The sequence below is a fragment of the Alligator mississippiensis genome, chromosome 3 (assembly GCF_030867095.1).
Source record: "Alligator mississippiensis isolate rAllMis1 chromosome 3, rAllMis1, whole genome shotgun sequence".
NCBI lineage: Eukaryota > Metazoa > Chordata > Crocodylia > Alligatoridae > Alligator > Alligator mississippiensis.
In genome coordinates this window covers 124,400,460-124,422,631 of record NC_081826.1, presented here as the reverse complement: position 1 = coordinate 124,422,631, position 22,172 = coordinate 124,400,460, and the positions used below count along the sequence as shown (strand labels likewise).

At 42.8% G+C, this 22,172-nt stretch overlaps 1 long non-coding RNA gene across 2 annotated transcripts in view; it reads right to left on the bottom strand.

Annotated features, from left to right (window-relative positions):
- Positions 1–18,231, bottom strand: part of LOC109283888 (uncharacterized) — a 103,095-nt gene extending 84,864 nt beyond the window's left edge. The window contains exon 1 of one of the 2 annotated variants that reach the window (XR_009460846.1): positions 11,452–18,231. This is a non-coding gene — a long non-coding RNA (uncharacterized LOC109283888). The remainder of the gene's footprint in view (positions 1–11,451) is intronic. The other variant, XR_009460847.1, reaches the window with a different exon arrangement.
- Positions 18,232–22,172: the final 3,941 nt, after the last annotated feature.

The window sequence follows — 22,172 nt, the reverse complement described above, 5'->3', positions numbered from 1 at the left end:
CAGACAAGATCACATACACCTTTCACAACCTCACAATTCTGAGGACCACTGATCATGTGGCAAGACAGATGTCTGTAAGGTCACAATATTTCCATCCAGCTGTTCTTTTCAGGCTGTTTCCTTATAACCCTGAGATTTTTGCTAACAGCAAGATTTCAAACCAGGATTTTCCATGGTAGGAACATAGGCTTCTATCACCTGATGAAAAGCATCTAGTCAGTTAGCTCAGAGCAACAGCAGATACATTAATGTCTTTGTTAGACAAGCCAGGAGAAAGGCACAAACACCCACAGTCTCTGAATGCAGGATACATTTTGCAGCTACATGGAGTTGCTACCAGCATGTATTGATTGCTCTGTCTTCAAAAGAAAAAAAAAAAGCATGAAAAGGCAGCATTCTCAAACTTCAAGCATGTTTCTGATTTTCTCTGGAGGGAATTGCTATTGTAGCTGCTCAGCATCTATAAAATGCAGGCCACTTGTTTAGGTGTCACTGGGCATATATCCACATATGTGCTTTAATGTACAGTAGCCTATTTTACTGCCCATTAAAACCTCACATAAAAAACCTGTGCAATTACGCTACTGTGCAGTAAAATAGGCTACTGCTCATTAAGCGTCACTTAAAAACCATGGACATTCACAGCCTAATGCACATTTGTTTAGTACCTCACATTGGAGGTACTAAATTTAATGTGCGTTAGGAAAAGCACTTTAACGCATGTGTAGATGTGCCCATTGATTCCTAAGGCAAGTAAATATGCGGCTCAATTTTTAGAGTTTCTGAACAACCAAACCATCAGCAGTTTAAAAAAAAAATAAGGTCTGTTTTTATCAAATCATCAGTAGAGTCATATGCTGAACTATTAACAAAAAGTTCTGAAACATTTAATGCCAGAGAGTCCAGAAATGCCTTTGATTTGAATGGGAGACACCCCACAAAAAATATTCAGTGTTGCAGGGGGCTGCAGATTTTTCCAGGTCTGCCAGCTAAAAAGCAAAAGCCTTGAATCTGTGTCTCTGGGAACATGCCCAGAGCTATTAATTTCACCTTTTGTCTTATTCATATAAAAAATAATCAATAGAAAATACTTTTCAGCATGCAAGTATATACAGTCTTCCGTCACCACATACCTGAATACTGTGCTTGTTGTTCTTTCTTTCTTTCCCACCAGTTTATTAAGACTTTTTACTTCTGATTTTCAGAATGACTTTGCTTTTATTTTTGTTTATTCTAGCATAATACACTGACATTATGGATTTCCACTATGTCAGAGTAAAATGCAACTGCGGCTCTAGCTAATGAAAGTTCTGATCTAGTTGTCTGTCAAACAATACAGCTTGAACAATGGCACATTTTCTTTTAGTCCAACAAGAGCTAATGAACAAAGTAGGAAAAGTTATATACAGCCCAAGGCTGCTTTTTGGCACAAAGAAAACAAGATTTGGATTATGCTACATGCTACCCTAGCAGTAACAAAATTAGCATAGGGCAAGGAGGGTAGCCACCCCAGGTAACACATTGGGGAAGAAGGGCCAGAAAAACCCGCTGGAAGTTCCTGCTGCCCCCCTAGTCTGCAGCTACGGGTGCCCAGCTGCATTGTGATAGCTCCATACCCTAGTTCATGTCACTCATTTTTCTGTGAGGGGGCAGTGTGCAGATAATGCCAAGTGAAGGGTCAATAAACAGTTTGATTTCTGCTTCTTTGCTTTGTTTCTAGTGACTACCTTTTTGGCTCAAAGAACTGTACAACCAATTGCTAAAAACACATCATAAATGTACTAAGGATCCTATTACTGGGCATTATTTGCAATCCCCATTTGTTAGTATTCTAGGACTGAAGTGTTACCTGTATAGAAAATAAGTTTAGACTCAGTACACCCAGAATGTGCATCGCTCTAAACCAGTAATCAGGAGGGATATGCACAGATAGAGTTGAAATGGACAAAAACTGCTAGGGAAGGCACCCTTAGGTCAAGACTAAGACAATACACACTACAACTTGCTGAACATTTGCCCCCCCAGGTACCTCTCCACTTTTACCTGTGCTGCTACATCCCCCTTCCCCCACCCCTCCCACCCCAGCCTTGTCCTCACCCCCGATGCCTTCATTTCCATTTTCACTAACTGGCTTTCTTGCCTGCATTGTATGCTAGACTCTGGCTTCTTTACTATTGCTTCCATCCAGGAACAGCACACACACCAGCTGCAGGTGCTTCCTTTGCCTGACAAAGGGTTTTTCAACCCAAAACCTTGCTGAGATATATTTCTCTAACTATTCAGTTGGTCTACTAAAAGATACCAGATTAGATTGACCCAAAGAACCTTGTCTGACAGTGACACATCCTTAGACCAACACCCCTAGCACCTGTCCCTGGTCAGTTGATCAGAAGGACACAGGGCCCTGGGCACATCTAAGCCCCAGGGCTGGGGCTGGCAGGGAGAGTTCTCTGGCAGCTGCTGGAGAAGAAGTGCCTGCAGGAAAGGAAAGAAAGGCTCTGTGACAGTTTGGCTGCCTGAGATGCTGCTGGTGCTACTGTGCTGCTTAGTAAGTTATTACCTATTGTCATTTAAAGTGGTGGACCAGGATGAGGCTATAGGGGAGGAGGAGACATCTTTGGGGCACACTACCATGGTAGCTTGAAGTACAGGTTCCTGGAAACCCCTTCACCTATCTCTTTGAAAGCTGGTAGGCTTCATGGCCTCAGAAGGGGCTACCATGCCTGCAGTTTTCACCCTGCTGTGCCTTAACACACACATGTGACATGAGTTTTGCTTGTCAGCAGCTTAAGGTGCAGTTTCCCAGAAAACCCTGCACCGATCTCGTTGAAACTTGGCAGGCTTCATGCTCTCAGAAGGGGCTACCATGCCTCCTGTTTTCATCCAAATCTGCCAAAAAAAAGATGAAGTTATAAACAGTTTCGTGCTTCTCCATTATAGCTTGTGGGTGAAACATTGAAACAGTTTCAACAAAATGAAACAAAACAGTGCTTTGAAATGGAACAAAACCCAAAACAAAATACTGTCCCATTGAAACAGTGAAATGGAAGTTGAAACAAAACAATTCTGCTTTTTATGCTGTTTTTCCATCCCTCCCCCAGAGCACTGGGATTGGAAGGGACCTCGGGGAAGGATCACAGTCATTGGCCAGCTACACAGTCAATATGAGAGCAGTCCTTCCCCCCCTGTTCCCCCTCCCTCTCCTTACTTTCTGTTTCTCTGCAGGCAAGCCCATCTTCAGCTTCAAAACTTGAAATGTTCTGAAACTCAAAATATTTCAACTGCCCTCCTTTTGTTTTGAAGCTGTTTCAAAGCCTTTAGTTTTGTTTTGATTTCACTGCTTCAAGCTCAAAACAAGTTGAAACAGTGTTGAAACAAAACAGCCAGCAGAATTTCATGCAGCCCTATAAGACAGCACCAGAAGCCTACATCAGTACTCCAACCCCATAAGACTAGCTGAGGAGCATGCAAACCTAATGCAGAAGATAGTATGTGCCTTAGGCCATTTATAGTTTAGAGGAGCAAAGCACCCTTCCTCCATGCAAAAAGACACAAATCTTCTACAACTGCCCATTATTTTTACAAGCCACCTTAAAGTGATGCCTACTGTATTTTTTGGACCAGATATCCTCCATGCCACCAATATGAACTCCTTTGCTCAGCTTGCCCCATAATGTTTGGGGTGTGTGACAAGCTTAACAGCTTCCTCAGTGTCACCATTCATTTATTTGAAACCAATATAAAACACCTCTCACCTTTCCTTGTGGTTTCTCAATCCCTAGATGACCTTCCTGCCTCCCTTGTAAGATATTTCTCAGTCACACTGTAAGAATAACCATCTTGGTAGTGTAAACAAAATCCAAACTATTAGCCAGAGCTTCTCTTTGAATTAGTAACAGGTCCTGGGGATTATACTATCCCAGGCCCCTTGAGCTAATAGCTTTGGTTACCTTCTAGAGCAGGGGTTGGCAACCTATGGCCTATAGGCCAGATCTTATCTGCAGAGCCACCGGATCTAGCCCAGGGGTGGGCACAATGGCAAATCCAGCCAACAGCCGGACTTCATTTCCCAGCAGCCCCTGCCCACATGGTTAGGGCCAGTCTCCTTGGAGACCCTAGCCATAGCTGCGATGGGATAGCACAAGGCTGGGGTTGCCATGGAGACAGGCCCCAGCTGCACTGACAGGGCACATGGCAGGGCAGAGCAAGGGGCTGCTCTGGAACCGCTGGGGTCTTGCGACAGGGACAGTTTGGTCCAGGACCAGGGCAAAGCTGCAATCTTCATCCTTGCAGCAGTGACAGCCTGGTCCTGAGCCAGGGCAGAGCCACAATCCACTGCCTGTGCGTCCCTGCTCAGAGTGTACAGGCAGCAAATCACAGCTCTCCCCTGACCCTGGACTAAGCTGCCCCCACCGCAAGTTCCTAGCAGCTCCAGAGCAGCCCCCTGCCCTGCCAGCATGGCTGAGGCTGGTCTCTATGGCAACCCCATCCTTCAGCTATCATGGCATAGCAGCTGGAGTCTCCATGGAGACTGGCCCCAGCTGTGCAGGCAGGGGCTGCTGGGAAATGGACTCTGGCTGCCAGCCGGATCTGACCCACAGGATGGCCTTTACCCACCCCGATCTAGCCCATACAGCTGTGGCTTCAGCAACGTTTAGCATCTCACTGCAACACACTACAGCAAGGCAGCTGGGCAATGGGGAGCTTTCCCATGCCACATTGCAGACAGGTGACAAGGAGAAGCAACAGCAGTGGTAGCTGAGTCCTAGTGCCAGCTGGCCCAGGACCTAAGACTGGTCTATTGCAGTAAAATGATGCCAACCACTGTTCTAGAGCGATACAGATTCTAGGTATATTAAGTATTAGCTTGTTTTCTATACAAGTTGACAGCTGTACTGGAATACTGGTGGTCAAACAGCATGCTGGCCATTCTGAAAATGTTCTTCCCTAGGACTGCAGATAGTATCCAAAAGCAGGATGGATAAGGTTTTCAAAAGCACCAATGCTCCCTACTCTCAATGACTTTCAAAAGAAAACTTTCAGAAATCTCAGCCTAGAGCCAAAGCCCAAATTTCAGGGGCATTGTCTCCCAGGACACCTGCTTGGGTGCATGTGGCATGCAAGGCCCTGCAGTTTCACAACCTCCTGTCCTCATCACCTAGGTATTCATCATCCCTGGTCATTCCTAGGAGTTCTAAATCAGATAGAATCACAGAGAAATAGTATTCCAAAGGTCATCTAGTCCAACCCCCTGCCTGAGGCAGGATCATCCCTATCCACACCATCCTATACAAATCCATAATCTAACCTCTCAGTACAACTACCATAAACCTTGATGCAACATAAAAGCAATATACCCTAACCTGCCACAGGTAAAGAATTGGGACCACAGCACCCAACATCCTGCTTCTATGAAATGTTGTTAATATATGCACAAAAGATCCTAGGTAGAAGGCTATGTCCCTGCTAAAGAGGAAGGCAAAAACCCCCACAGTCTATACCTATTTGACCATGGGGTAAAATTCCTTCCTGACCCCAAATATGGTAATTGGTCTGACCCTTAGTGGTCAGAGTCTAACACATTTTTCCAATCAGGAGGCATAGCCCCAGTCTAGCCTCAACTGTTCTCCTGTCTAGGAGATGAAGCTGCAAACAATGTTTTCCTCCAAAACCTAACCTAACTGAGCTGGACTCGCTGCTTTCTAATGCCCATCTTCCGGTTTGACATGCCTTCTTGAGTCCATAGTTGACCTTTAACCCCTTCCTATTTGGTTCAGGGTTTATTAAACAGCGTTCCAGGGAGCAACTCAACCTTTAGGAATGAATACAAACAGAGCCTGAACCAGAGAGGAAATTCTTCTGCTATTTACACAGCTCCTTCTCCTTTACCAGATTGTGAATAAAATAAAAAAAAACAATAGCACAGAATGTCATCCCCAGACCAAACAGTTACATACAAAGAAAAAGATTGTGCGTAATGGCATGGAAGTATTAACAGCACAACCTAGTGAGGGCTGCTGCCAAGCAATGGGGTGTTATGCCAAGGCTGGAATGGACACATTCTATGAGACCAAAATTCAGGCTGCTACAATGACTGAAGTGTCATATTTGGGACCGGGACTGAAAAAGACAAATTCAAACTACAGCTAGTTTGACTATAGTTCTGGGCTTAAGTTGGGTTTCAAAGTGGGGCTGGTCTGAGATGATTTCTATCCCTAGAAAACCATAACACTAATTCATACATCCTCTTACTATATTAAAGTTTGATCATGAAATTCTTCCTGTTGGCACATACACTACACATACACACTTGTGCATTTAGGATGACTTGTGCAGAGAGACTGCAAAAGCTGTATCTATCAGAAAAAAATGAATGAATTGAATGCTGTTCCTTCTGTACAAAAACGACTTTCATCCCAAAAAGAGAGGAAGAAATACAAAATAAAAAAATGAAATGCCAGACAAACAATGGAGATGAGATTTTTTTGAATGTTCAAACCTTTGCATGTTGATGAGTGGAAAAGCTAGAAGACTGTAAAATTAGCCTGCCAGGGAAAAGAAGCCAATTTAAATTGCTGCTATTTTCTTACCTCTGGGGGGAAAAAAAACAAGGAATATGCATGGACTACCTTATTTCAGTATCCCACCGAGTGCTCATTCTGACAACATGATGCATTCTTGAGGGTTAACAAAATATCAAATTAAAAACCCCAGCAAACTGACTAGGGGATATTTTAGAAAGGAAAGGAAAATCTAGTCTCCAGCAAGTATAGGGCTGTCTTCCCTCAGGTTCTCCACATGTTCTGTCTGTATAGTGTTCTTGGAAATGAGTTAGGGACAGAAATTATATATAAACCAGTATAAGTGATTGGAAACCAGTTCACATCTGTAACACAACAGAAGTTCAGTGTACATAAACCACTTCCAAAATGGCTGAAACTGATTTAAGATAAACCTGGATGAATGGAGTATCAGATTTAACTGATTTAGGTTAAATTGGTTTATTGAACATCTGGCCCAGATCCCCTTCAGATTCAAGTTAACTTACATTCCCCCAGCATCCCAGGATGCTTTGTACCTCCCCCACAAACACCCCCTCACAGGGTGGGTGGGCTAGCTTTGACCTAAGCTGTCTGCTCCAATGGAACAGGTAGGTATGATCTAGCACCCCCTGGCTTCTGGCCTGGGCCACTGCAGGCATGTTGCTACTGTGCTGGAATCAAAAGTGAACATCTGTTCGCTTGTTTATCGGTTCAATCTACATAGCTTAGGCTAACCTGCAAAGATTGAACCAGTTCAGTCTTGGGATTTTTAACCATCTGTACTTAGCCTAAGAGAAGTACACACCACTCTTTAACATGAAGAAGAATGTTTGAGTCTTAGAACCTTCAGTCCTTGTATCCAGAATGGGAGCTGAGATACTGAGCTGTCTCTCTAAACTCAGATAGACAAAAATGCTTCCTATTATCCTCTGAGAAATCCCAGGACACTTCTATTACCTAGTTAAATACCTGTCCTGATAAGGTTCTGGTTCATGTGTATAAAAGGTAGGCCGAGTAGGATTCTCTGGATTGAGGTATACATAGCTGCCCCTGAAAGGCATTAACTTTTTCTATGCCTTATCTAGTGAAAGGTTTGCTAAACTGGCAACAAGGAAGTCGTCAAAAGCCAATAAAACTGTTTTTCTGTAAGTGTGGTTTAGGAAACTATGGGCAAAAAAGTGATGATTTACTCAGGAACTGGAGTATTGAGTGATATTGTGATTTTATTCCAAATCATTCAAAGGATAAATATATATATATCATACAGGTGAATAGCAAATTTGTTTCTCATAGTAAAATATAATAAATAATGCTGTGATCCCATGCTTTGTCATATACAAATTTCCTCAGTGCCTAAAATGAAAGAAATAATGTAAAAAAGTAACCATTAATTCTAAGGGAAAAAAAAGTTTGATAATTGACACCTTCCAATATTTCAGTTTAGTTTCATAGCAATTGTTCAGTAATTACAGCTTATTTTCTTGTTGCAGAGAGATTCTATTTTCCATTCATTTCTCTCCCTTTTCAGTAAGTAATATGAAACAGAAGTTGATCATACCCAAAGCAATACACTGAATATTTTCTAATGATTATAGAGTATCTTTAAAGCTTATTAGTAGCAGAGGGGATTTCATTGTCTGTGAATGAGAGTTCTACTTAATTTATGGCAAACAATCCATAAGCAGTTTATGAAAAGACAAAGTGATTTTGCCATGAGCAATGGTTTTATTAATCCTATTTATAATGATAATTCCTCTGGGATGACCAAGAATATAGCCCAGTTCTTCCAGGCATGGTCCCAGAGTGTTTATCAGTCCCTGCCTGAGGACCATCTGGTAATTAAAGGAAGATTTTAATTCTTTCTTACTTAAGCAGCTACACAGCAAGCGGTCTCTTTAACCTCTCATTTTCTTCTCAATGAAAAATTCACTTGGGCCTTACTCCAAGGGAGCACTTTGAATTAACAGAAATATTCCTATTCTTTAAATTAAATACATACCTAAGTGCTTTGCTGAAGCAGGCCTACATGAGCAAGCTGCTAAAATGTTGTTTGAGGCAGACCAATTAAAGAAAGTGCAGTCTTACATGAAAATTAAACCCCATACAATCTCTTTTGATCTCAGATGCGTTACATTACCTCTTCAGAAATAGGCTTTCCAGTTCAACCAGAGTTTAATAGAACTAGCACAAAATAAGCCAGAAATGGAATAACATCAGTCTTGACAATGGTAATACAAGACTTTAAAGTCTCCTAGTGACCTTCTGTAGAGCACTGCTGAATAGCGGAAGGAATTGCTGTGAGTGTTGTGTTAATCCTTCATTTGGGCTGTCTGGTCTCAAGAGTGTGCCTGTTTTTTGGTAATGTGTTCCAAGCTTCCTGAATTACAGTGAAGGTTTATAGACCTGTCATTTGGTGCCAAACAGAAAGCACACTTTGTCTTTGCCCTGCTGTGCCCCCCAGCCCCTCCCTCTCCCAAAATGCATCCATTACCTATCTCAGAATTAATTGATTGCAGAAAGCAAGCCTCTTAGGTTATGGTTGAATTCAGGTGTCAGTGTTTCTCATTCTTCCATTGACTCATCTATGTAAAGACTTTCTCATTCACTTCTAAAGTTAATACCTAGTGGGAGCATCTACACATGCCTCCATAGTGCCATTGTTACTGCACTGTCACTTAGTACTTCCTTTAGAAAGTACAAAATGGCAGAGCAGTAACAGCCATTACTGTGCCATGCTGGCAACGCACAGTTATTTTTAGCCAGTGCACTACTGTAGTGATGCACTATAGTGAGGGAGCACATCGCTATGGCAACATAGCTATGGCATCATGGTTTGTGCCCACCAACACTATGTCATGGTAGCGCATTGCTACAACGACATAGTGTCTTGTGTAGATACACTCACACGGAAGGAATCCAACTCTTGTCAACATTAACTTATGGTCTTCTTGTCTGATAGAGATGGCTCTTCCAACCTCTCCGAAGTTTTGCAAGTAAAAATGCATTGGACTCCATTCATATTTTGAAATATCATTTCAATTCCACCATGTTTCAGAAGTGTTGAAAAGCCTTTTCCAATGTGCTTAAATAAGAGAGTACAATAGCCTCTTCATTTCCAACTATTTATAGTACATTGAAATGTAATAAATGTACTTAATACACATAAGTGTATTACATAATAATATATTCTTTAAAAATGTAACTTCACCTGCTTACTTGTTATTCAGAATGCTTAAATGTCGACTGCTGTTTTGCCCTCCCAGAAAATATCATGGAGGAGGGGAAGAAGAATATCTTGCTCAGCTTTATTTGGGAAGCAGAGTTTACTACTGGAGGCCTGGTACAACTCTCATCTGGGACAATAGGAGTCTTTCTATAGACTTCAATGGCATCTGAACTGGGTAAGAGACCAGAGCACATGTCTGTTACTCATATTTGATCATCTGTTTGCTAGCAATATATTTATGATATGGTAAGGCCAGGCATGGTCTTGGATTTTTTCTTTAACAGAAAGAGTACGAAATGCGCAGCCCAAATCCTTCCCTGAGGAGAACAGATAAAACTCATCTATCCAGAGGTACCTTGGCTATGCAGAAGTATTTCTAGTAGCTTATGCAAGCTATGACCGAATTGCATTTTGGAAAAGATGGAAACTAATCTGTGACAGTCCGCACTTCACCAGTCAATGACAGCAGGCTTTAATCAAGGAGGACTTAAATCATCAGTTGCACTGAGCTTGTCAAGGAGAAGTGCAGGCAGCAACCAGCCGATACCACACAAAGCTCAAGGTATAAATCCACACATTTAATGTGTTTCCAGATCTGAGTTTCTTTTTCTAAATTCACAAGTCTTGTATTGAACTGCAAGGACAGATTAAGGAAAAACCTGCAACTCAACACAATGAAAAAATTAATGCATAGCATGAATGCAGTGAAGTCAATCAAGTTATATCAGGGTGCATGCATCTCACCTTTCTGGTAGATACCGTCACCTGCAATAGCAATGCTCACATACACACTATGTGAAAGTCTAATAAATAACCTGATCACACGGTGATATTGAATAAAAACAGAGCGTCTCGGACGGCCAAAGCTGACTCGAGGTGATTCAATAATTACTCGTTCGTCGGGGCGGGCTGTTGAATAGAGAGGCCGAGAAAGCTTTATGGTTGTAAAACTTTACTTACGTCGCTCACTGTGGCAACGGAAAACGGTCTGGTCGTCTGAACAACTACGTTAGTTGTTCCAGCTGGCAGGGCTCAGGCCAGCACGTCCGTCTACAAATCGGGCCGGCAGGGAAAGGGATACGTCTGGGATTGCGCTCAGCGACAGGGAGACGAATCGATAGGTGATCAGGCTATCGATTAGCTCAGCCACAAGTCAGATCTCTTCAGAAGCACTCTGCAGCGTGCTCAAAGTTCTCCGACTTGGGCGGAAGTCGCGCTAATTTTTAAACGGCCGGCAAGCCAATTACTAGCTGCCACGTGTGCATAATTTAGAACTGGCCAATAGCGGGACACAAATTTACATCCGAATAGCGGGAACTCTCTTGCACCGGGGGTTTTCTGCAACAGAAAGCCTTTACTTTTGCAAGAGGCTCTCATGTGGCGGGAAAATTCCACCGTGCCGAGGCACCAAAACCACTGGGTTATGACACAGAGCACAATTTTTACGGGCCAGATTGTAATCTACATGTCAGATGCTATGTCAAAAAGTGAGGAGGACACATGGACTTTTCTTCCTCTGTGTAAAAGCTGGGCACAACTAGTGTCCCAAAAGAGGCACAGTATCCCCTCTTCTCCATCAAGCAGAACTGGCTGTTGTTGAAGCAATGTCCCTGTTACCGTAGTGGCAGTGGTAAAGAATCACAGAGAGCATCTGTTACCCTCTTTTCCTCAAAATCAACTCACATTTGCTTCTTGGTTCTTTGACTCTTCTACCTGCAGGTATCTGCCATAGCTTTCTGCAGCACCTCAACTGAAGAAGACAGGCTGTGAGCATGGTTTAGGCTCTTGGCATCCTTTTTTAGTTTCTGGATGTCTCCTCAGAAGCTGAAGTATTTTACTCTCCTCTGAATATACTGCCTGAAATCCCCACAAAAGATGTTTGTTAATACACAAGATTGAAGATATGTAAAAGACAATTGGCTTAAAATAAAAGAAATAGCTTGTGTAACATACTTGATCTGAATATTTTGAATAGCTCAGTAAGATGGAGGAACAGTTCCTGCTATACAGTCTACAATAATGATTCTTTAATGATAATGAATCACAATAGTGTAAGAATGAGTGACATGGGTACTGGAATGGAGCTAGAATGACACCTGCCCCGGTCCCTATCCCATCCCACCCAAGCACTCTGCACCTTCCCTAAAGAGGCCTCAGCTCTGGCTCTGGCAGCATGGAGGGCAGATCAGAAGTGATGGTGAATGATGCAGGAGCAGTAGCCAGAAGCTTGCTGCTGTGGAAGGAAACAAACTCCTTTTTTGCTGCTGAAAATTGGTGGGTTTTTTGGGTGCTCAACACATGCTGTTGGTCAAAAAAGAAAGTGACATCCTCTTCCATTACAGTGAACCTCTGGCCACTGCCCCTGCACTGTGCACTGCCACCGCACAGGGTACAGTACTGGCCAGTTACGCTGCCTTTTGAAGGCTCAAATCCTCCAAAAAATATTTTGTCTGGTTATATCTAGTTTATCCAACCCTTATCCTTAGCCTCCATTTATATTTTTTAAACTCAGTTCTCCCCTACTATGAAACTTGCTGGAAAACTCCTGATTCTCTGTTACAGCATCAATTCAAATCCACACTATTTCAGAGGTCTCAAAAAACCCGTTCAAATGAGTTTAAATAAAAGAAGCACACTGGTCTCTTAGTTTTTAATTATAATGTCATGAAAGTGTGGAAGAAGAAAACCCCAGGCCTTAATTTCTGCTGACTTCTTTGAGTTAGTGCACTATTTGCTAATGATTGCTTTTTCCCCCATCTATTTTGGAATCAGCTCTTTCTCCCACCCTTTTCCCTTGTTGAGCTGAGTAGGCCTATGAGGTCAATAGGTCAAACCACAGTCTATGCCCTCTTGCAACTTTCTGGTTCAAACCAGTTTTTCTTTGACTTGTTATATCTTGTGTCATGTGACCTGAATTGAAACACATAAGAAGCTTGCTTCAATTGTCTGTTGGGGGGGCATGCAACACTAATAAGAAAAAGCTCTGTCTGTTCAGTGCTCTCCCCTGCAGCTGCTTGTATAATAAAAGTCTCTGACAACTTCATAACCAAACAATAAAGTGAAGCCTGTTTCTTTCACAAAAGTAATACACATATAAGAATCTAGTCAAGTTAGTCCCATGGCCCCTGCAACTGCAGGGGTCTTTTAGATGCTGTAACAACCCTCCGAGTAGTTGAGTTGCTTTGCATCATTGGTGATTCTTTAGCCAGTGTGACCTGGCAGCACCCATCTCCTCTTCAGGTATGCATGGTCATTGGCTCCCAGAGAGCTCATCTGCCTTTTGACAGGTCTTGTTTTTAGTCCTGCTGGGTGTCCACACACCTCCTCACCCAGGGTAGCCCAAATGGGGGCACCAGTTTAGTCGCCAACAATCTGATCATGGAACAGGCTATACTGGTTTACATGGTACTAGATACCAGGCCAAGAGAGGCCTAGACTGACAATAATATAATAATATTAATATTAATAATATATTTTTTAAAATGTAGCTTAATCTACTTACTAGTTATTCAGGATATTTAACTGTCATCTGCTGTAGATATTGGGGGGGGAGGTGAGGAGGGGACAGAAGAATCATCTTTTGCTTAGCTTTAGTTGGAAAGCAACTACTTTCCAACTAAAGCTACTTGAAGGTTGATATCATCCAGGACCAGGGGAGTCTTTCCATTTTTTTGTACCGCCAAATTTAAAACTTCATCACTTTAGGCAATTATTCAAAGAAAATATATTTAGATCTTTTGAACAAATTGCAACATACCTCAGGTGACGTTAAAATCTCATGTTTCCAGTACCTGAGATTGAGATACTTTTCAACATCCCCAAAGAAATGTAAACCTCAGTAGAAAACTGACAGAATATGAGAAAATATTGGTCACAGCTAGGAAGCGCACAGGCTTGTTACCTATATTATATAAAGCAATAAATATCGATATAAAGGACAAAACACCATTTATGATAAAGTGGGCTAATGACGTTGGGTCAGAAATTGGTGCTGAAGAATGGGAGATCATCGGCAACAATAGTCTTCGTCCATCCATCTGCATGATAATAAGATTATTTTAAAACCCTATATCAATGGTATCTTGCCTACTTAAATGCATGTATGATATCAGAACAGGCAAATGTTAGAAGGAATGCAGTCAGTTGGGAGGATTTGGTAGATGTGTCCCAGAATTAAACTGTCCTGGTAGAGGGTTGGAGATACGGTAAGGGAAATAAGAGGGTGCCAACTACCAGATAACCCATTACTGTTCCTATCAAATCTTCATGAGAACTCTTAAATAAGTGCCATAGGGAATTGATTACTTACAGTAACTGCAAGAATTACAGCCACAAAAGCCTTAAAGAGAAGTGACCCTCTACAGTCACTGACTGGCTTAAAAATGTTTGGGAAGTTTTAGTAATGGAAGTGTTGTCCTGTCAAGTGAGTGTACTACAGGGGAGAAGGCAAAAAGATGCTCACTTGGAAATCTGGTGAATATTTTTGACAGTTGCTTTAAAAAAAAAAATCTTTTTCCTGCCTCCAAGCCAAAAAATTTGAGAAACTTTTATGAATATTGAAGTGCAAGTGCTACAAGCTAACACTTGGGAATGAATCTGAGATTCGAGAGTAGAGATGAGTGGAAGGTAGTGGGATTTGCATTGTGTGGAGTTCTGGCGGGGAGGAGTGGGTGAATTATTATAGAGAGATTAAGCAATACAAAAGTTTAACATTGATGGAGGTGTTGGGGAGCTGTCAGGGACTGAGTGGGAAGGGAAAGGAGCACAAGACTTCTGTGGGTATTGCTTTGTGTTATACTAGCACTGTTGGTAAGTGATTGGTATCATTCTGTGTGTGTATATGTTGTATGTATCTGTTTTTGCGGGACTGGATGTGTCATTGAATGTTGGATCTGTTATTTCATAACTTGGATTCATTAATAAATAAAGTTAAAAAATTGAGGCTTGATAAGGAAGATTTTTTTTCTACTGTTCTAATCAGTAGGCAAAGTATTGCATCATGGAACAAATGCAGTGCTTCTGATACCTTCCTCTGAAATACCTGGTGGTTGTCAGTGGAAAGATTCAGGACTGGATGGATTTGGTGTTCTGATCCAGCACAGTTGTTCCACTGTACTACTACATTACCCTTTATGCTTCTCCTTCTCTTTATGGTAAAGTTTCCCGCCCTTGCAGTGGCAGGACATATTGGACAGCACCCTTACCCCCTGCTTTCTCTGTGGCAGATTAGAGTGTTCTTGGTGTTTTGGGTTAATAGGCCTGGTGGCTATGTGACAGGGTTGCTTTTATAGTTTTAAGAATAAGTTAGACAAACACTTGTATAGGATGTCTTAGACAAGGATGATTCTGCCTTGAGCCTAGGGCTGGGCTAGACCTACTGAGGTCCCTTCCAGCCCCATTTTTGTATGATTCAGTCTAGAATCTTTCCTCTCTCTCCCCCACTACTTGACTTAATGATTTGAAATAAAAGGAGATTTTCTCTTTCCCTGCCAACTTCCACTGAGAGCCATTTTTCAGTGAAAGGATTTAACACCACATTATAAATTCAGACCAGTTCCAGGCTTTACCATTCTCTTGCAGCCTTAAGAGACTCATCTAGTCTATTTGAATGGATTGTATAAACCCCAAAAGAATGGGCTTGATGCTTTGTTTTGGGTTTTTTTACCGCATCAGACTCTAATTTCAAAAACACTGCCTCTCCCTTTGGTGCATCTCTGGTGTAAGCACAATCATGGCTCAGGCCACATAGCAATTCAGCTGTGTTTGGAGTCAGTGAAGATCTTTTCTTCTCCGCTGACCTACTATTTCAGTTTCAGCTATACAGGACTTGGCCTGCATGCCAGCTAACAAGCAGTGCTTAACTGAAACTTAGGTTATGAGAACGCTGGTCACCAATTTGTGCCTTAGAAGATTGAGGGCTAGGTTGTTAAACACTATAAACTGTTCATGCTAGCCTGATGACCATGACAGTGTACAAAGGCTTAATTGGTAGAACTATGTATGAATTCATAATTTACTGGAACTATAAAATCTACTTTCTGGTCTCCATGGAGATGACCAAAGATGAAAAACACATTCCAGTGAGCAAGGACAAGGAGCTCAACAAAGCTTGGGGGGATAGGGGGGCAGGGAAATGAGTGCTTTCTGATAATAGCCAAGTAAATGATTTTTACCTGTTTCAGGGTGAATAGTCTTCTGTTTTAACAGTATGTACTGCCTGAAAAGTACAGGATGACCCAGGTTTCCATCGTTATACAACAAAAATATACATTTTAGTATTGGGGCTGGATGGATGGAGCAGGTGTGATGTTGCCTTCTTATGTTCAAAGAGATAAGAACTGTATTACCTTCCCTTGAAATAACTCCTACAGCTAGTTTTTTGGAGGAGAGGGAAGCTGCACTTTCAAAGTTCTTGGTAGTGTTGCATAGCTAGCAGCTTTGGCTTTGCTTTGCTTATTTCATAGTATATGTACATTTTGAAAGTCTAATGTAAAATGTGATGACAAGCTGTGGCCCAAACTCTCCTTGAGATTAGCAGTGTGTATGGAGAGTCTGTCTACTGAAGTCAATATGGTTAATGTAATTACCATGGATTTACACCAGCCTCATTCTCAAGGCCCCATTTCACTAATACTTGAACACTACAGATGAGTTATTCCAGGCAGTACAGGACATTTAGCCACACCATCCTCTGTTCTTTTTTTAATGATAAATTTCCAGTATCATGAACTGAATATCTTCTACAGTTTTCATAAGATGCTGTTACTCATCAACACTCAATCAATAAGCAGACAACTAATCAAGAAACAGCAGTTACATGGCCCTTTTTCCATCTGCAACACTCACTAATTTGCAAAAACAGATAATTATTTGCCTTCTGCACTTTTGTTTGAGAAACACAGGCAAGTTGGAACTTTCCTCAACTCCACCTTTTTCTCACTTAGTTCTGTTAATGCATAATTTATTCTTGTATGCAGAAAGGAACAAAATACCTATCTTCATATCATCTGTGACCTTTCTTACCAAGTCTCACAAGAGCAATGATTGATAGCACAGGAGAGCAATGTTGCGAGAATTTTTCAAAGGCACAGCAGTTAATTTTAACCTCAGGAAAGGAGTAACTTGTGTGCAGTCAAGTCCAATCCATTTGGCAGGCCAAGTTCTTTTATGTTGGGAAATTAAAATTTGATATTGTTACAACTGTATTCTATGCTTTGGGACCAAATATGCCTCTGCTATGGCTGAGTCATACAAAAAATGCATAGCTGGTTATTTTATTGGATACAGACCAGGGTAGAGACTTTTTACAGAAGCAAGATTTCCCCTGAGTATAGGAGCAAGCCCTGATATTTTCTTAGTTTGAAACTGATCTAACTTCTGAAATTATTCAATGCCATTATGATTTCTTGATTTATGTTGCATCTCCAGTAGTGATCTGTTGTTGTCTCCCACATTCTTTACAGCTCACAGTCCTTGCTACCCACAATGCTTTTAATTTATAAAATTAGAACAAGGAATGATAAACACGGTAATGCAGATGTATTTCTTGAAGTATAGGTAGTATATGTGGTAGGAAGGTGGCTAGTAAGGATAAGGGTCTTGTGTAGAGTGGTGCTACTACATATTGGACTAGCCCATAATGGCCATGCCCCTTGTAATGGTGAAGATTAGCAAGCATGGTAGAAGACCCCCTTGGCTTGGCAGGAAACTGTTCAGTGAGCTAAAATATAAAAAGGAAGCTTACAAGAAGTGGAAACTGGACAAATGACTAGGGAAGCATAGAAGAGTATTGTTCAGGAATGCCGGGATGAAATCAGAAAGGTCAAACCACAACTGAAGTTGCAACTAGCAAGGGACATGAAAGGTAACAAAAAGGGGTTCTACAAGTGTCAGAAACAAGAGGACGATCAGGAAAACTGCTCACATTCTCCCCTTACTAAATAGGGGAGGCAACCTAGTGGCAGATGATGAGGAAAAGGCTGACATGCTCAGTGCCTTTTTCATCTCAGTCTTCACAGGCAAGGTCAGCTCCCAGACTACTGCACCTGGCAGCATAGTTTGGGGAGCAAGTGAGGCAGTCAGTAGCAAAAGAATAGGTTAGGGACCATTTAGAAAAGCTGAACCATGTCCATGGGGCTGGATGGGATGCACCCAAGTGTGTGGAGTGAGTCAGCTGATGTGTTGCACAGCCTCTGGCCACCATGTTTGAAAATGCATGATGATTGGGAGAGGTCCTGAAGGACTGGAAAAGGCCAAATATAGTGCCCATCTTTAAGAAGGGGAAGAAGAAGGATCCAGAGAACTACAGTCTAGTCAGCCTCACCTCAGTCCCTGGCAAGATCATGTGGCAGGTCCTCAAGGAATCCATTTCTGAGCACTTGGAGGAGAAGAAGGTGATTAGGAACAGTCAGCATGTATTCACCAAGGGCACGTCATGCCTGACCAACCTGATTGCCTTCTCTGATGAGATGACTGGCTCTATGGATGTGGGAAGAGCAATGGATGTGATGTACCTTGAGTTTAGCAAAGCTTTTGATATGATCTCCCAGAACAGTCTCACAAGCAAGCCAAGGAAGTATGGGATGAATGAATGGACTGTAAGGTGAAAAGAAAACTGGCCTCAAAGGGTAGTAGTCAATGGCTCAATATCTAGCTGGCAGCCAGTACCAAGTGGAGTGCCCCAGGGATCAGTCCAGTTTTGTTCAATATCTTTATCAACAAACTGAAAATGGGATGGAGCACACACTTGGCAAGTTTGAAGCTGACACCAAGATAGGGGGCATAGCAGATATGCTGGAGCATAGGATTAGGATTCAGAAGGACATAGACAAATTGGAGGATTGGACCAAAAGAAATCTCATGAGGTTCAATAAGGACAAGTGCAAAGTCCTGCACTTAGGATGGAACAATCCCATACACTGGTATAGATTAGGGACCAACTGGCTAAGCAGCAGCTCTGCGGAAAAGGATCTCAGGGTTGCATTGGACAATAAGCTGAATATGAGCCAGCAGTGTGCCTTTGTTGCAAAGAATGTTAACAGCATTCTGGGCTGCATTAGTAGAAGCATTGACAATAGATCAAGAGAAGTGATTCTTCCCCTCTATTCGGCACTGGTGAGGCCATATCTGGAGTCCTGTGTCCAGTTTGGGACCCCCAGCTACAGAAAGGATGTGGACAAATTGGAAAGAGTTACAGGGAGTACAATGAAAATGGTTAGGTGGCTGGGGCAAAAGGCTTCTGGAGGAGAGGCTGAGGGAACTGGGCTTATTTAGTCTGGAGAAGAGAAGACTGAGAGGGGATTTAATAGCAGCCTTTAACTACCTGAAGGTGGCTCCAAAGAGGATGGAGCTAGACTGTTCTTAATGGTGGCAGATGACAGAACAAGAGGAATAGTCTCAAGTTTCAATAAGGGAAGCTCAGGTTAGATATTGAGAAAAACTCTCTCACTAGGAGGGTAGTAAAGCACTGGAACAGGTGAGTCAAAGAAGTTGTGGAATCTCCATCCGAGATTTTTTTAACACCCAGCTAGACAAAGCCTTGGCTGGGATGATATTGTTGGGGGTGGTCCTGCTTCCAACATGAATTTACCTTCCTGCCACATAGGCATGATGGTTTCTTTTTGATACTGGATGTATAGATGTGGGTATGCTCACACCATGCCCCTGGCATTGTCTATCTGGAATGTTTTTAATCACCCCTCCCCTTCCTGCTTCTGCTGGCAAGCCCCAAGCCTAGAAATGAGGTGAGGCTACTGCTTTGCTGCTGCCTTTCCAGGTTTGGGACACGTAAGCAGGAGCAGGTGGGAGCAGTATGTCTGAGAGCATTCCTTCCAAAGAGCACTATGGATGAGGTATAAACATGCGCTTTAGGAACGCAGCTCCGAAAGAGAAGAAGGACAGTGCTGCAGAGTGAGAGTACCACTGGGCTTCTGTTGGATGAGGGAATCAATGCTGTGGCTTCTTTTGCCTCTCCTCTGCTTACACTATAGACAGCACTACAGAGCAATCTCATTTAATCTGACTGCCAACAGGCCACAAGCCTGGGGAAGCAATGCTTCCCCAAAGTTCAGTGCAATGAAAATAAAGGCAGGGGAAAAAATAATGAGCAACAAAAGGAAACAGGGATGGGGAGAGAAAAGTCAACCTCCTGTCAGGTCCTGGGGGCAGCTTCTACTTGCTATTGTTAGGAGAGGGGTGGAAAAAGAAGGTATACATCTTCTTTTGGACATGACTCAACCATCAACCAGTACTCACACAACTTGGTGGTTGAGAAATCTGTGTATACTTTGCTAATAATTTCCTACAAGTGGTGAACACAGAAGTCCTTTGACTAGGTTGAGGAATTCTAAGATCTTCTGCTCTTTTTTATTGTTCAGGAAATATTTACGTGATTAGCCTGCACACAGGGCAGCCCCAGGCTGATTGACACCCAGTGGTCATGTGCTCTACCCCAGTAAGCGCAGGGCCATAACTTTCTACTCTGTTTTCTTTGTATCCCTGACTCAGTTTGCTTAAAGAATTTGAGAAAGAAACTAGTTTATTAAGGGGAATTATGCCACACTGCTTTTTGCTTTCCTGATTGTTGATGTGCTGCAGGGAAGAGAGAGACTTTTTTAGCAGAATTCTTATAACATTTATATTTAGTATGTGGCAGGCTGGCCAGTGGGCTCACCAGCAGCCCCAAACTGTTAGCTTGAGCGCAAAGGGCTTGAGCTCCATTGGCAGAGACAGTTTTCCTTCCCCACCAATCAGGGGAAAGCAGGAGCAACCTTGCCCCGCCCTGATCCAGGGACAGAGAGGAAAAGAAGGGCCTGAAAGGGAACTAACCCCTCAAGCTTCCCAATTGGTCCACTCCAATTGATCCACTTCCAAACTAAAAGTCTGCCCCTACTCTGGGTCAACATCACCCAGCTCTCATGGTGGCTTCACAAGGCAGCACAGGTTCCCAACCCTGCATGAGGCAGGAGCCCAGCCTCCTCAGTGCATAGGATGGTGCACAGGGCTGGTGGCAAGCTGAAATGGACTGCAGCAGCTGCACGAGGCAGTACGGGTCCCCAGTGTTGCATGAAGCAGGAGATAGGCCATCGGTGCACAGATCGGTGCACAGGGCCATAGAGCTGACAGGACACTACAGCTGCTCGAGGTAGCACAGGGTGGTGCACAATGGGCTGAGAGAGGGCTAATAGGCCCTGGTGGCTGCACAAGGCAGCTGGGGCTTTCCTGCCATGAGCAGCAACCGGACAGGTCGACCACCCCTGCAAGGGAGGACGCTAGGAGTCATGAGTTACCCAGGGAGAGGGGATTCCCACAGGGGAGGAGAGGCCTTCCTCACTGCAGGTGATTAAGGAGAAGCCCCTGAGGAGAGGGGACGATTTGCCCCCGGGGACAGAGGGGAGTCTAGGGCCCCTGCTTGTTAAGTGTGGTGTCATGGTTATGGGCCCCTCCAAGTTGAGTGACCTGGGAGAGGGTAATGATGTTTTACTAGGTAACGGGATCTTTCCCTGGGTTGCCATTTCTTCTTTGGGCACAGCTGCTGTGCCATTGTGGTGGTCTGGTTCCTTATGCTCTTGGGATTTGTGTTGTAACCCTGAGTTCTTATTGTGTATTGTAAAGGACTGTAAGCTGTTTTCATATCTGAACTCATTGTATGAGTTCTCTGTATATATGTGTATTTCATCTGGTGTAACCTTACAGTGTATGTTTAATTATTGTCCCATCACTGCCAGAGATTCCTGTCATTGACTTGTAGACTAACCCATGCTTTATCACCAAGTGCTCCTCCACCTGCTGCTGGGAGGGCCCTGTTAAGGGCGCAAGGCTGTAGACTAAATCAGAAGTCCATAGAGAATTAGGCCTGTGCTTGAGTTTGAGGTTAAAAACAAAGGATTATTGGCTATGTAAACCTAAAGCTGTAAATAACATTTGTGTGTATACACACACAAAGATAGCTAGATAGCTAGATGAATTAAATTAGTTCATGGTTGTACATTTGATATCATGTTGTATCATTAAACCTGTAAATAGTGAAATATCACTGGAAGTCCTTGGCCCCTGAACAGCTCTGTAGGAAAAGAAGGTGAACTGTCCTGCATCTAGGCAGCCACACTCCCTTCAAGTGGAGGGGGGGTGCCTTCTGTGTGCCATCTGGGTTACAAATACATGGACAGCTCATGTATGATGTGATAATTACACAGAAAAGCATATGTAGAAGTGTTCTAGGTGAAAATAATTGTGAGCATTGTTCTCTTGCAAGCAAAGTGAATAGCAATTTTGGTAGTGGAAGCAGGATTAATCCTTTGACTTGGGGAGGATGTGTGTATGGGTATTATTTTTCCACACAGAATAATATTCTTTATCATTGTTTGAATAATCATGTTATATATGCCTGGAGTATTTCTATAGCA